Genomic DNA, 16,746 nt, shown 5'->3' on the forward strand with positions numbered 1-16,746 from the left:
ACAATTCATTCAAACTCATTCATTCATAGCTTGTTTATTCTTTAGGTTCACTCCTTTGTTAATTCATTTATTTTCTTCTTTCCATTTTGCATACTGAAAGAAATTTTTTAAGAGATACTCCCATTGATTTTTCATTAAATATTATCGATATATATATAAAGTTCCTTTAGATATCAAAAGAATATTATATATAAGAGAACTATATAAATATTTGTATATGGATTAGGACACGTCGAGCTGTCATATTATTTATATATTTTTTGTCAATAAAAAAACTTGTAGCTTAAGCAAGGGAGAAAGGGAGATTATTTTTTATACTCTAAAAACATATTGCTCAAGTAGTGTGCATGATTCTAAAAACTTACGAGATTCATGCATATGCGCGTTATGATACTTAATCAAGGCTTAGTCGATCAAGTACCTATAATGAGACAAGTGAAGTTTTAAAATGTATATATCACTCGTGTGAAGATGTATGTGCGTGTCTCTTTATCTGATTCCCGAATAATAATTAAGTATTAATAAATGTTATATACAATTTTTGGATTGTTACCATTAGCATTTTTAGTTAAAAAAATAAATATTTCTTTTCACATACGTATCGCTTTTTACTTTTATAAAAATGTCCTAAAATCAGAACACATTTTAACAATATATTTTAAGCACAATTAAAGATGCCATTATTTAGCAAAAGTACTTTTCGAGGAAAGTAAAGTATGCAAAATTAGGGAAATAGATTGCAATGATTAAAAAGGAAATAATTAGTGTTATATAATAATAAATAAAACATAATTGAAGAAAAATAGAAAGATAGAAATAGGTGACACATTATGATAAAACTATTGAATTTTTAAAATGAGATACATATTCAAGATACGGATAATACTATTTGTTTCTTCTAAAATTGATATATAATCCATATTAATAACATGGATAAAAAGAATACATTATTGAAACAACTTTTTATTTATGTTTATTATATTATTACAATTTTCAAATTTAATGAGATTTTTTTTATAAAAATTTACAAAAAATTGTTCTGTGAATTTTTTAAAATTTTATGTAGTATTTGAGAAAAAAAATTTAAAAAATTTAAGTACAACAAATATTCATTATTAATACTTGAGAGAAAATACTAGTATTTGAATATAAAATGAAATGTATTCTTCCTTATTATATTTTATTTTAATTATATTAGTTGATATAAAATCTGGTAACATTTTTTTTTTGTGACAAAACTTTCAGACAAATTCTAACTTTATTTTAGAATTTAAAATATAGTTTTAATTCAAATCTATATAATGAATTTACAAGGTGAAATGCAATTTTCACTTTTATACTGTATTTTCAACAATATTTGAACTATGTAAGATCTCATATGGACTAGACAAATCTATGAGAAAAATATAGCTCAAGAATGAGGATTATAGTGATTTGTATGTTGCAACATCTAGCGTATTAGCTGTGGGACTGGTGGATTACGTTTCGTGATATAATTTTCTTTATTTCTTTAAAGTTTTGATCAAATTCGACGGCTTATTCCTAGTCTAAAAAATAGGATTAAAATAAGAAGACGGTTGCATCATAACCTTGTTTACAGCGAGGTTGTTTTCATTTGGACAAAACTTTTATATACATATACATTTATACACACGTGTGTGTTTATACACACACGTGTGTGTTTATACACATATGTGTGTGTATATATAAAGTAAAAATATACTGTGTATGAATAATTGGTATAATGAATAGTAAATATTTTAATATTCATTTATAAAAAGGTTGAATTTGGTATATCTAGTTAATTTAAATAAAATTAAAATTTAATTTATATTTTATTAAGTTAAATTTAATTAAAATTAAAATAAATTTTATTTTATTAGGCTAAATTTAATTAAAATTAAATTTTAATTTATATTTTATATATTTTTTAATTTTATTTAAATTTGTTTATCTCTAATTATCCATAAACTAATACATTAACTATAATAAATTTTAAGCTGTGAAAAATAGAATAATTTTGATTTTATAAACTTTAGTATACATGTCAATCCCTTCAAAAAGAAGTAAATAGGTTACTTTTTTTTTATATTTTCCTGTTTTTATTAACAATTTTAAGAAATATGCTGTCAGAAAAAGAAGAAGATGAAAAGATGAAATTTGAACACGGAGTTCATTGAAAACATATATTTTACGAAAATCGATTGAATCAATAGACGAAAATGAGATTTAACCAAGTTAAATTATTAAATAAAGCAAAACTCACTTAGAATAAAACACATATAATTTCATGATATTTTTTTTCATTTCTTCAAAATGAAAGTGAACTAAATAATCATGAAATTCATCCAATTTGAAAGTGATTAAAGATATGTACATAGGTTGGACTTTAAAAAGTTAAGTCAGTCTTATATTTTTGTCCGGATTAAGCTTAGATTAAATATTTCTTCATTAAAGTAATAAAGATGGAAATATTTATTGGTAAAGTTAGAAGAGAAATAAAGGACTGTGGATTCAACGCATATAAAAAAAAAAATTGCACTTTCAACTTAGCTTTAGTTTAATTCTTTAAAACACAGTAAATAACAAGTGTATAATACATATACTGGGTACCAAGAACACATAATACTCTGAATTCGTTGAGATATGTCAGGATCGAGTACTAACAGATTATTACGTGCTACTTCAAGAAATATAACAAATTAAGACTCAAACACAATGAGATAGAAGAAAAATGGGTAGGATCTTTTTGAGTCGTATATTATTACATGCACCACTTTAGCAGCCACAACAGTTTTACGCTTTAAAGAATTTACAATATAAAGTCATTGTCATGATATATAATATATAATAGATTTTATTTTAAATCTTTCTATCACTGATTTTTTTTTGTTTTTATTTATTTACAAATCTCTCAATTTACTAAGATAGATACTAATGTATTAAATTGCTTTCATATTTATGTGATTTTTTCCCTAGATTATCTTAAAAATTGGTAAAAGTTGAATTTTTAGCAAAATTTTCTTCAATTTTATAAAATATTTGCGTAAAAATATAACAAAAATATAAAAGAAAATCTTGCAATAACTTTGTCTTACATGCAATTAGCCAAGTCATTAAGTTATACAATAAGATATACAAAAGTAATTAATTTTGTCTCATAAGTATATAATTAATTGTTCAAGATTACAAGGATTAAATAAAATTGATATATAATAAATGGATCAAATTACATCTTACAACTTAATTTTATAAATATTTAGTTAGATTAGCCCACTTTTTAATATAATATTAAAGTTATTTGAAATTTATAATAGGAAAAAATTTACCATTAGTATAACTTCATGTTTAAAATATATAAATATGAAAAATATATATATATATTGAAGATTACATATCAACTATAAATAAAACAGATATACATTATATAAGGTTATCCACTTCTGACCTTAAGATTAATATTTTGAAGTTATTAAATAGTGGTAATCATTAAAAGAAAATACTATTAACCATCTACTATATATCAAATCCAGTTATGTTGATCTACTTTTAATCACTTAGATGGAATACGTAAAACTAAAAAACTAAACATATAGTTAAAGAATATATCCGAATGGAGCATGGCTAGGTGAACATTTTCCGAAACTTACTCCATCGTCATTATCATTCAATTTGTAATTCAACTTCCTCGTGTTCAACTCTTTCAAAGGGTGTGAGTTCCTTGGGAGCAAGCATACACTGCACTATATATAGACGAATCCCATTTCTTGGGAGCAAGCAACATGGCTTCCCCTTTCTTTCAGTATTCAGATTGGGGCACATTGAAGGAGACTTGTGATATTTTGTTTGAACCATTTTCAAGCAAAGATATTTTGTTTCAGAGATTTCCTTCTGATGAAGCTTCTTTCATGTTTTCATTTTACTTTTTTTACAAATAAGGTTATATTAAACAATATCCTTATCAACTTTAATATCTCAACTTGCAATTTATGTCATGATTCATCTCTATAATATTAATTATTATTAATTGTGATAATTTAAACATATAATAGTGCTTAAACATCCTTATTTTCAAAATACGTGCTAACGTGTTAGTAACCGATGAAAAATTATAGTGAAGAAAATTATGTAAGAGTATTATCCTTAAGATTTGAATGTAATGAAATGATTTATCAACAACTATTTTAAAAACTAAACACTTAAACTAATTTAAGCATAGCTAAAAGTAAATAAAACTTGTACAGATAAAACGTACAAATTAATAATTTTGTCACAAAATATTTAATGATAAATTTTATGGATACACAATTATTGTTATAAAAAGAGACATTACATTATTATTTGAGTTTTTCTTAAGATTAAAGATATGGTAACACATTAACATTTCTTTAATATATATTATAAGAATAAAATAATTATAAAAAATAAATTCTTGTATTTGTAAAAGAAAAAATAATAATAATAAAAGTAATATCAATTACATATAAAAAAATTGTATATATAAAAAATAGTATTATACTTTTCTTAAAAGTATGACATTGACTCTTTTGTCCAGTAAAAGTAAAAATATGATTTAAGTTTATAATCATCTTTGACTGATCTAACCTTTTTCAAATTTTGTGATCGATTTTGTTCCTGTTGTCACTGATATAGACGGAAAGTGTACCATCACAAAGCATAATATTTTCACCTATTTTAAATGTATTATATCATAAACTGTCATACATCATCGTCATTTAAAATACATAGATGATTGATTAAAACACGTGTAGTTTTCATTTGTGATGAATATTTTCTATCACAAATGTATAATTTACACATTGTAAGAGGTAAATCCATTGCAAGAAGACAACTTATGAAAAAGTCATAAATTAATTTTAATTTATGTTTATATATACGTGTAACATCTTATTTTTAGTCGTTTATAATTGACAAAATAAAACATTATAAAATTCATATAAGTAATATAAATTTATCTTAAATTATAGATATAATATATTTTATAATTATGGTTATTTATTTTATAATTATATTAATATTATATCTATAATTTGAGACAAATTTATTTTATTTTATCAATTATAATATACTAAAAATAAGATATTATATTTTGGTATTAATGTAAAAAATTAAATTTATGAAATTATTGAATTATTAAATTATTATTATGAAATCATCCTCTTTCTATGGATTTTTTTATCGGTAATTGCAATTTATCAATAATTTTTTCCAAACTTTTTTTTTAGTGTTTAGTAAAGAAAAATATTAACAAGATTATGAACATATATTTCTACTAGTAATAGATTTGTCAGCAAAATTTATTAATAATTAAAATAAATTTTAAGAGTTTTATTATTAAAATATATTTTCATAGATGGTAAATTTGTCAGCAAAAATAGTTAATAATTAATTTTTGTTGTAATCTATCAATAAAATACATTGTAAATAGTGAGAAGAAAGAAGGAGTTAAGCAAGAAAGAAAAGATAAATCCGTAATTCCATTAAATTTTATAATAGTACTATAACATAAAAAGCTTATATATAATTTGAATTAATTTAGAATGTATTTATTTAAGCAAAATCATGAATACCATGGACCAAATACCATAAAGTTGTTCCCCGCGACTTATCCTATTGTGTGTGTCTTCTACCTTGTGGCCAAAAATACTTTCTGAAACTTTTTTTTTTCGAGTTCTTCTTGAAGCTATTTTATTTCATTCGTTTGATGCATAGATGAAAGAAAAACTGAAATGTCATTTCACTGTCACAAACATCAAAAGGAAAAACCTAAATCCAACAAATGTTAAATCATTAAGCTGTTTCTCGTTCTATATTGTGAAAGAAAAAAAAACTAATTAATTTTTTTGAGAGAAGTTAATTATGCATAAAATTAACCAATATTTTTATATTAATATATAATAATATAATTAATAAAAAAACCACCAACTATTGGAAGATCATCTAATTAATTTCTTAAGTCTAAATATGTCTCAATTGCCATTACATGGTTACATTAAAATCGTTGGTAATATAACCCATTTTAAGAAGGAAAAAAATCTACTTACAAGTACAATAAAAAGTCAACTTAATTACATTCTTGGTAGTCACTGAAAAAATTATGGCCATAGATATGTTGAGTGGTGGTGGACCAAGATGAAATATATAATCCAGAGATCAGAAAATAATGAAGATCAAACTTTTCGCAAATAAACGTAGTTGACCTCTTCCTGTGAAAAAGTCAACCCATCATATGTCTATTTTTCCCTACATAACCTAGTTACTATTCTCTCGAAGCAAGATTCAACTGAATATTTTCATATGAGAGTTAAAGCACAGAGAACTATTCAAAAGTGACCATAAATCACTATAATTAGGGCAAGTCAATGTTAACATTCATACTCTAATAAAAATAACATAAGATAAATTCGTATAATCTCTACTAAAACGCCTTAGAAAAGTTTATATTAAAAACTACTTATCTGTATATGAAATACAGAACTTTGACGAAAAGTATTTAAACAGTTAATTAGTGCAGAATCATAAGCGTGGTCCACTTTAATTACCATATTGTGAGTTACTTCACTTGTAAATAAATATAATAAATTGCATTGAATTTGAGAACATTAGAGCTATATATAATTGCAAAAATGTCTTAAGATTTAAAAGCCGCCATTAGAGGCATGTAGCAGGTTTGGTTGTCTTGTCTTGAACCTTAAATTAGAAGGAACAAAGGGAAAGATGACGAATAAGAAATAGTGATTCATGTATCTGCTTTCTATTGAAGACTACGATGAGGGAACATTAAAATACGAAAAAAGTGCAGGTCTTATTCATATGGGAACCAAACTTACTTAAATACTGTTATATGATAGATGAATATTATATTTTATTTTTTATGTCAAAAATCAAGACTATATATGCTCCCGTGTGCAATCTCTTTATAATATTTAATTAATGTGATGATGGTAGATTCATGGATGGTGTTGCATCATCTCTGTTTGTAAAAATGACACCGTTTGACAAAATATAAGATGGTCAGCTCTTAGGAAACAACGAGGAAAGCTGCACTACAGTACAAATATGTTTTTTTTTTTTTAACTTCATGTTTTATCTTAATACCAATGTGTTATGTCAATACATCTACTAGAAAGAAACTTATACGTATTATTTCATATTAGGTGACATGTTTAAATTTAATAAACAACGTTGCAGTAAAACTGATATATGCAGTAAATATGAGATACTTAAAACAAAATATATCAAATATTTAATTTCAAGAAGATATTATTTGATACTCGAAACAAAACTCCATTATTAGTTCCTCAATTTCACACAACAATTCTTCTTAGTCCTTCAAAAAAATTTGCATACATAATCCTTAAAAAAAACAGAATTTTTCTTTAAAAATAACTACAGAAATTAGTATTTAGAGGATTTTTTTTAGTGTTTGTTAGAATTAAAAAAAAAATAGAAGTTTTATTGTGATTAAAGATTATTAAGACGGACAATATATAACCCATAATTTTATTGTTAGGTTTTTAGGTAAAAGTAGTGTGTTGGTTTATTGCATAATATCTCTGCTCCTTTCATCATCCATTCCATTCATATTATTGTGAATAATTGAACATGAAATTTTTTTATTCTTTTTTAAATTTTTATTAAACCTCTAATTTTAACAAAAAATATGGATGTTTTTCTATAACTTTTGCTATTTTTCAAGGGAATAAGAAAGTAGGAAATAAATGTAATATTTCAACACTACATCTTTAAGATTAATTTATGCAAATTTTTTCGAAGAATATAAAAAAAAATTAATGATGTCAAACGGGAAGACTATAAGCATATTTAAGTCTTTGATTTAACATACATTAAAATTTTCATTAATTGGCTATAGGTTTTCTTTTTCAAAGTCGGTCTTCTTGGATGTACGACAAACTGCTAAATATAATAATATTACTTTTAAAAGGTAAAATAATAAAATATATTTTCCTTGAGAAATAACTAAAAGACACTTAAATTAATTTTTAGTTGTATATTATCTTTGAAGTTCATGATAATCAAAATTATCTAATTTTAGACTAATTAAAATGTTAGTTATGCAAATTAATATAATTGAGTATATAAAAGGAAGAATCGGAGTGATACTCGATTTAAAACATAAATTATATTTTTAAATTATAATATTGAACAAGATAAATCAATTAAAGTTTATTTATAATTTGCTTTATTAAAAAAAAGTTATTCTTTTTTGTTTAAATTTGAGTTGAGAGTGTTATAGTTGAAATTGGATTGTAAGATTTGGGTGGGTGGGAGGATCTGACGGTGTTGATTGGGATATTGGGGCATAATGTATACGTAATGCTAGGGATTTAAAATTGGGTGGGTGGGTTAGGGTTTTTCAGCAAACAAATCTCTGCTTAGTGATGGACTTTTGAAACCAGAATCACCAAGAGCCACCCCAAATTTGCATTGACTGACAGCAAAACCATTTCAGCATAATAATAATAATAATAATAATAATAATAATAATATTATTATTATTATTATTATTATTATTATTATTATTATTATTATTATTATTATTATTATGACGATCAAATATGCTTACTTCTATAGTTATTTTAAAATTAACTGAAATGGGTAAATTGGTATAACAGGATTTTAGTTAAGAAATAGAAAACAATTAATTTATTATATTTTAAAATTAAATTTACTCGTTTTAATGAATTATCTTGGGTGGCAATGTCAAGCATTTCACGATATTCAGTCACTGATAATTATTTTTGTTTATTTATTACTCTTAATATATTTTTAAATAGGCACAATTAGTTGTATCAATAGAGAATGTCCAATGTAAAGAGCTTTACTTCTTTTACAGAATTAATATACCCAATACATAATGGAAGGTTTAGTAAAAATTGAATTGATGAAAACATACAGAAAAAAAAGTGAAGTTCACAAAATTCAAGAATAAGATATATATCTTTAACCCAAGAACAATCCCAATCTAATAGGTCTTAGAATTTGATTATCATATACATACATTCAATGATACACTAATTGGTCCTTTAATGAATTGATTATAGTTATTAAATCTTAGCTACCATGAAAAGGCACAAAAAGTTAAAACATGGACCACTTGATTTGTTATCTTTGGTACATTGCTTCCTAAAAGATAGTTGCCTTATAAATCTCACTTTAAATCTCAAGTGACAAAATAAAAATAAAAATAATGAGTGTAACTTTTAAACAAAGTATTAATTTTGCTTAAGATATATATATATATATATATATATATATATATATATATATATATATATATATATATATATATATATATATATATATATATATATGCTGGAATAAAGCTGGAGTACTTTAATGTAACAATATGTGATAGATATTTGAAGAAGGACAATTGTAACATTTGAAAGATGATCAAGTAGATGAGATAGGTTAAAGCCTTCATGTTGTGTTTAATCATCCAAAACTTTTTACCCTGTCTAGTACTAAAGGCTACGTATAATATCTTCAATTCCAGATATTTTAGATTTGTAAAAGGGTTCAAGTATCTCAAATACTCATTATATTATAATATATTCTATTTTGCTTATAAAAAACCTAACCAAGGAAACAACCTTAATTATTTGGATTCTAACCATTCATTTTCCTGAAAGTCCATACTTCCATATGCTACTAAAAGATAAAGTACAAACACTTTTGTACTACACTTTCAATTTGAATTTTCTCCATGCTTTTTAATGTAAAATCAAGAAAATATAGTGGTATTGAATTTGATTTGTATGAGCAATTAAGATTAAAATTAACAGGCATTACTTTTTCAATTCTCAAACTTATTCACCTCGTTGACAATAAGAAAGCAGAAATATAAGTCTACATCAAAAATAGCTTGGTAAGACGAAAAATATTAATTTTGCGTCATATATACACCGCACCGGAAAGTCGGTTTTTATCAAATAAATTATAGTCAATTATTTAAGTGTCTTGCAATAAATATGTTTCAATGTAGACACCATTTCTAACAATTGAATACGTCAAGATTGCATATTACTTTTTGGATAAGAAAATCTCTTCTCACTTTAATCAAACAAAAGACTATTAAGAAAATTTTAATATAACATTGCGAGGATCTAGAAAATATTTAGGTGTAGTAGTGATTTATAAAAAATGACATTTGATTATTTCATTATTTAAAAAATTAAATTATAAATATAATTTAATATTAATTGAGTTTTATTTTATTTTTTTGTCGCCAAAAATATGTATAGATATATAATAGAGTACTTTGGTTACTCTATTCCTTGTACACACATGCTTACAAGACTTCTCAAATACATAACATGTGTATGAAAAGTCTTAAACTTTGTACTTTGAGCAAAAACTCTACGTAATCTTCCGTAACAAAACTACCACAGATTATAGTATATAAACTATAACAAAACACTAATCTTCCAATTATAGGTTCATGTCACAAAATTTACCTCTGCATATATGTCTATAGAGAACTCTTCATCTTAATTAAACACCTACAACAATTTTCGTAATGACTCAGATATATGAGAGGTTTCCATAGTGAGTCTTCTTTGGAAAAAGTTGAAAACTATACTTACAACAAAAACAAAACACTCTAGACCAAAATAGTCTAGATGATAGATCATAAATCCTTTTACAAATACCAAGTTATTCTTCCTAACTCACAAATGCCTTGTTCCTCTCTCATCGTGTTACACTTTCTAATGTAAAACCTCCCTATAGTAATAAATTCCTCAAAACTAAGTAAACTTCTGCTTTCTAATATTCCAATTGTTCTAAGTATGTGTGTTACCTATCCTAGTGGTCTTAAATAGTGTATGAAAAATAAAACACCAATTAGAAAACGAAAAAATTACATTTATATTTTTATTTCACACCGGTTAAGCTTTGGTTATTATATAACCAAAACTTAATAAAACATTTATGCTTCGATTTAGGTAAGAACTAAAGTCTATGGACATTTTTTTTAAATAACTTTTATTATTTTTGTTTCTACCTAATTATCAAACCTAGACAAAATCAGAACTAGACACTACTAATACATTATATAAATGATACCTAAAATAAACCAAAATTTATATACAATAATACGATATGTTTATAATATCTTAGTCTACTATAAGTTTCACATCGAACTATAAAAAAGTGATTAATCTTTTTAAACTGTCCAAATAAATAATTCAAGATTTACTACATCATCTGTATTTGTCTCCTCTTATTCATTTTTAAAATATATAATTTTATGAACTTATTTATAAAATATCATTTCTTTTTATGAACATAGAAGCACGAAACAATTTAGGATCACAAGTCTTTCAAATATTTGAAATACTAAGTAAATAAATGCGTCTACTGTGAAAAATCTGAATAAAAAATAGTTGCATTGGACACACAAGATTGAGAAACAAAAATAAATAGCAAAATGAACAAAAACATGTACTTTTCATTCAGATAAAATAATTAAAAAAATAAAATCAATATTAAAATTTTCGTAAACTTATAAGTTTCAGTTCCATAATGTCACTGTGTTTTTATATGCATTGTTTTTTCTTAAAAACGAAACATACAATGTGATTTCAAAAGCTAAGACTGTATTTTTAATAGTTATATGGTTTTACTCTTTGGATAAGAAGTTCTTTCCTTACTTTAACCAAAGAGAAAACTACTAAATTTCACCTTTAATCTATATTACATTAACCTTTCACCATGTGAGGTATGTTAATGAATTTTTTCTTTTTCATTTTTTGTGGTTATTTTGAATATAACATAGAGTGATAACTTTAGTGTAAAATCACCAAAAAAAATCCAATTGGGTGAAACTAAATGTAATTTAATTACATTTTTCTGTAATGTTCCAAATAAATTGAAGATGTGTCTTTAAAAACCGTCATTTGAATTAAAACTGATAAAGGTTGAGCTAAAATAGTACATTATAATTGAAAAATACGTCAATGTACTAATTATTTATTATTTATGTGACTTACTTATATAAATATGTTTTAATTTTTCAATAAATTCTAACCTTATAGTAAATGACAGTAATATATTTATAAATTTTATAACATCTTATAGTAAATGACAGTACTATAAATTTTACAAACTTAGTCCTATGTAGAAACTTTAAATTTTACTTTAATACTTTGTATATCTTTTTAGTAATTGATATTCTTTTGTAATCTATATATTCGCTTACATTGATTCTGGACTTTAGTTATATTATGTAAATTATATTAATTTAAATAGTGTTGGATTATCTTTTTATGTATTTATAATGTGATATCAAAACAATGTAATTAATTGTGTACTTTTAATGTAATTAATCGTATTTATAAACGGCATGTTGATTTTTGAGTGAGAGAGTACACGAAAGATAAACATCAAAACAAAATTAACAAAAAAATTGTGTATCCCTTGTCAAAAAATTAAAATACAATAAAATGTAAAACATACAGCAATAATTACTCCGTGGAGATAGCTCTGTAATTAAAAATGAGCTCTGGTGTCATAACATTAATTACACTGACATCCCTTTTCTTAATGGAAACGTAAAAATAAAGATACGAAACCGGTGTTAAAATAGTTTTTTCATTAGAAATAAAAAATAAAATATACACTTGATATTTCTTAACCTTATATGAGGGGTAAGTGTGTAAATTAAAAATAATTAAATTATTATTATAATTAGGGTGACAAAATGTGTTAAGTTATGTCAGTTCAATTTGATAGTTTAAATGGTTCGTGGTAAAACAGAATTAGGCTCTGTTGTGTTCTTTTGAGTGGATTTGAAGGGATTTGAGAGGATTTGAAGATAAATTTTTTTATCATTTATTTGAGTGAATTTGGAGGTAAATGAGACTGAATTTGAAAATAATTTTTTTAATTTGTCACGTCAATACAATTCTATACTAATTCTTACAAATTTTATTTCCAAATTCACTCTTATTTACCTCCAAATTCATTTAAATAAACGACAAAAAAATTTATCTTTAAATCCCCTCAAATCCACTAAAAAAAAAGGCTTGTTTTGTCACCTGTGTAAATGAAAGGAAAATGTTTTTTTAATAATTTTTTTATAATAATTTGTGATGGGTTGGTTTCAAGTATATAAATCAATAAAACTTTGACACACAATCTATTGTTAAAAAAATATTAAAAAAATTGTTAAAATATCTTATTAACAAAAATTCTATATAATTTTTAGTATATTGTGAATATTTTTATAACAATACCTACTGTAACAGTAAGAGCGATTCTACAAAAGTCTTAATTGGGGAAATGAAAGATGGCTTTGAAATTAGAATATGCAGTAATTGATTTGGCCACTTGTACACAAAGCCAGAATACAGAACACCACCACTTCACCATCGTCCACCAAGATTTGCAAGCGGAACCCTAAGTAAGGGGCTACATTGTTAGATTGTTTCAACCATATATGTGAAGTTATTCGTAAACTATCAATTAAAACCTAATGACTTCCTAAAAAAATATTCTATAACGCCCCAAGCATAATGCAATGCTCCACTTTATTTTTATTTTTTGGACAAAATTTTGGTTAAATAAGCTTTTTTTATAAAAAAGAAGGAAAATCAGAGTTATTTATATATACCGTCGTATGAGTATCAGAAATCATGAAAGGACGGCCTTTTCAAGAGAACATTCAAGGACAACTTAATTCTCTGTTTATTTCTGTGACCTAAAGTCTACGATTAGAACCACTGTGGTTTCAAATAGCTTTAACTTCAGAAACATAAAGAGAACCAAAAGGAAAAAAAGGAGAGATAGAAGCCACAAGTTATTTTCCTGCATGTCAATCAATGCACGAAAAGAAGGACCGCTCTAATTTAATTAATTGGAGTCGTTGCCTGTTCCATCAGGCGTCTGAAGGAGTTCTTCCAACAACTTATTGTCCAAGTATTCCAATTCAAAAGTTGCAGCAGCGTTTCGCTGTTGTTGTGAAGAACCCTCGGCACCACCAGAGTAAGAAGGAAAAGAAGAAGAACGAAGAGGCTGTGAAGTTGAAAACACGTTAGGATTAGGAGTGGTGTGGCCATACTCGTTAGGGAAGTTGAGTATGGCCTTGTGACCCCGAAAACGAAAAGCAGCAGCATCGTAAGCACGTGCAGCTTGTTCAGCAGTGTCAAATGTTCCAAGCCATATTCGAGCACCTTTTCTTGTAGGGTCACGAATCTCTGCTGCAAACTTTCCCCATGGCCTCCTACGAATCCCTCTGTACCTCACCTCTGCGTTTGAAGCGTTTCCATTCACAACTCCTCTCCCTCCCTCCATTCAAACTTCAAATTTTTGGTTCTTGATTTACAGTGGTGAAGATATCTTAACAGAGATTGCAAGGTGGTAATTGGTTTGTGGTTAGTATTTATATGCATGAGACTTCGTGGCAAAGCTTGACCATGCATGTAGGTCGTAAGTGACGGTTTGAACTTCAGCTGCTTTTTTAATTCTGTAATTAATTAAATATAAGTGGTGTTTGACACATTAGACCAATGAACTATAAAGTAATATTTATAGCTACTTTAGAAAATATTTATCTAAAAGCCAGTAGTAATCTATGTTGTTGGCAAAACAGACACTGCATCATTAAGTTATAGCTAAACCAGTAGTAAGAATGTCATTCGTGATAAGCATATAAGAAAATATAAGTTCATGCATGACGAATGCCAGATGCACGTACATGCGCCACTCCAACTTAATTATCCTATAATGCCCTCTCACGTCGCCATGATCAGATATCGGATATAAGGTTTGGGCCTTGGGCCCTGGCCCAACCCAACTCTTCCTGCCCTTCGCGGAAGTGGCCAGACATCACATACACGTAATTGATATAAGACTTCTATGGTGTTAATAGTTTTGCACCTTTAGTTTTGGCTTTAGAAAAATACGAACTTGATAGGATAATCCAAACTAACTCATCTTTACTTCTGTGAAAAGCAAAATATAATGTTTAACTTTTAACATTGAATATGTTTATAATCCTACACTTATATGTAAAATTAAAATTCATTTATATATTACTTTTTGATATATTTTAATTTTCAAATTTTCAAAATAAATATATATATATATTTTATTTAATTTAATCAATCTTTAATTTAAAATATCGTTTAATATATTAAAAAAATTTCATGTAATTAAATTAAAAATACTATATTTTTTTTACTTTTAAAATTTAAAACACTAAACTTTATAAAAAATAAGAAATAAGAAATAATAACAATTTTTAATTTCATATTTAAGTTTATGGGAAAAAACATATTTAATTTTAAATTTTACTTATGAAATATAAAAGTCGTTGAGTTTAAGGTGTTGATTAGAATGCATGGAAGTAGGTGCATGGGTTGTATCTTGCCACGACGTTTGTCATTATGTTGAGGACATGCCGGCATGCTGCTCCTTGATTGATTTGATGGTGTTATGTAGGGGTGACGGTTGTTTGCATTGTTCTAACGTAGGTAGAGTGTTTCAAAAAGGTTAGGAAAGAAATATATATATATTGTACAGTACTTAATGGATGGGTCTCGATGGCATAGTTAGTGGGTTAATAAATAAGCAACATAGATAAAGTATACTTAGCAACATAAAACACATATTAAGTAATAAAAAAATAAAAATTCAACACAAAACTATAAATAAATAGTTTAGATAATGAATTGGTTTGATTATTTTAACATTCATTATCATTTAACTTGATTTTTATTTGATTTGAATGTTGGAGTAACTTTTATAAATATTATGGAAATTTTGATAACAAATGGTATGAAAGAAAATAAAAATTGTGAAAAACAGTAAGCGTTTTCTTTTTTCCAAATTCTGAAAATTCTAGAGAGTTTTTTTTTCAAAATGAAATGGCTAATCCATCTAAACTAATAATATGTCTCCTTTACTTTCTGTTTTTACTTTTATTTTGAATGTTTAGTAATACTTATTTAAATTAAGAAAAATTCCACTTCTTAAAAAATCTTTAAAAAAACACTACCATAATACAGTGTTTTTCAAAATAATTTAAATTAAACATACTTTTAACAAAACTAAACTGTGTAATTTTCAGTTTTACTCTATTATATTTTGCAATAGATAAATTATTCATATGCAATAATACCGTTCACTGTTTTTACCATAATTAAATAGATAGAATAAAAGAAAAGAAAAAGTACGATAAAAAAACTCAAACACTTTATAGTAAACGAAAATAATAATAATAATAATAATAATAATAATAATAATAATATTGGTTATATTTTTTTGTTTGTAGAAATTTTAAAAAATTGTTATATACGTCATAGAAGATTTCCAAATTCGCGGTTACGTAAATTACACCTGTCGGCTCATAAATGCTTCATCAATCATCCTCAGTCACACTCAGCTTTCGGCTTGACCCACTTGGCTTTATCATGGCCGCCACTTAATTACTTCATTTGCCAATTTAATTAATTATCATTTAGGAAATAATTTTCAAGTAACACTATGTTATTCAAACCTAATTAATTTGTCTCCTCCTCTAGGTAGTAATAGCTAAAATTAATATTCAAAGCTATAAGTAATATATAAAACAATTTGAAGCAAATTTTAAATATAAAAATAAATTATATTATTTAAGTTCAAGAAATTAAGTTATTTTTTTAAAAAAATAAATGTAATAATTATTAAATCAGTTATTTATTATCTTCTGATTTTTTT

At 25.2% G+C, this 16,746-nt stretch overlaps 1 pseudogene; it reads right to left on the minus strand.

Moving 5' to 3' along the window:
- Positions 1–13,710: 13,710 nt before the first annotated feature.
- LOC124829886 (ethylene-responsive transcription factor ERF098 pseudogene) lies at positions 13,711–14,445 on the minus strand (annotated as a pseudogene).
- Positions 14,446–16,746: the final 2,301 nt, after the last annotated feature.

Source organism: Vigna umbellata, chromosome 5 (genome assembly GCF_029865625.1).
Source record: "Vigna umbellata cultivar VRB3 chromosome 5, Vumbellata_1.0, whole genome shotgun sequence".
NCBI lineage: Eukaryota > Viridiplantae > Streptophyta > Magnoliopsida > Fabales > Fabaceae > Vigna > Vigna umbellata.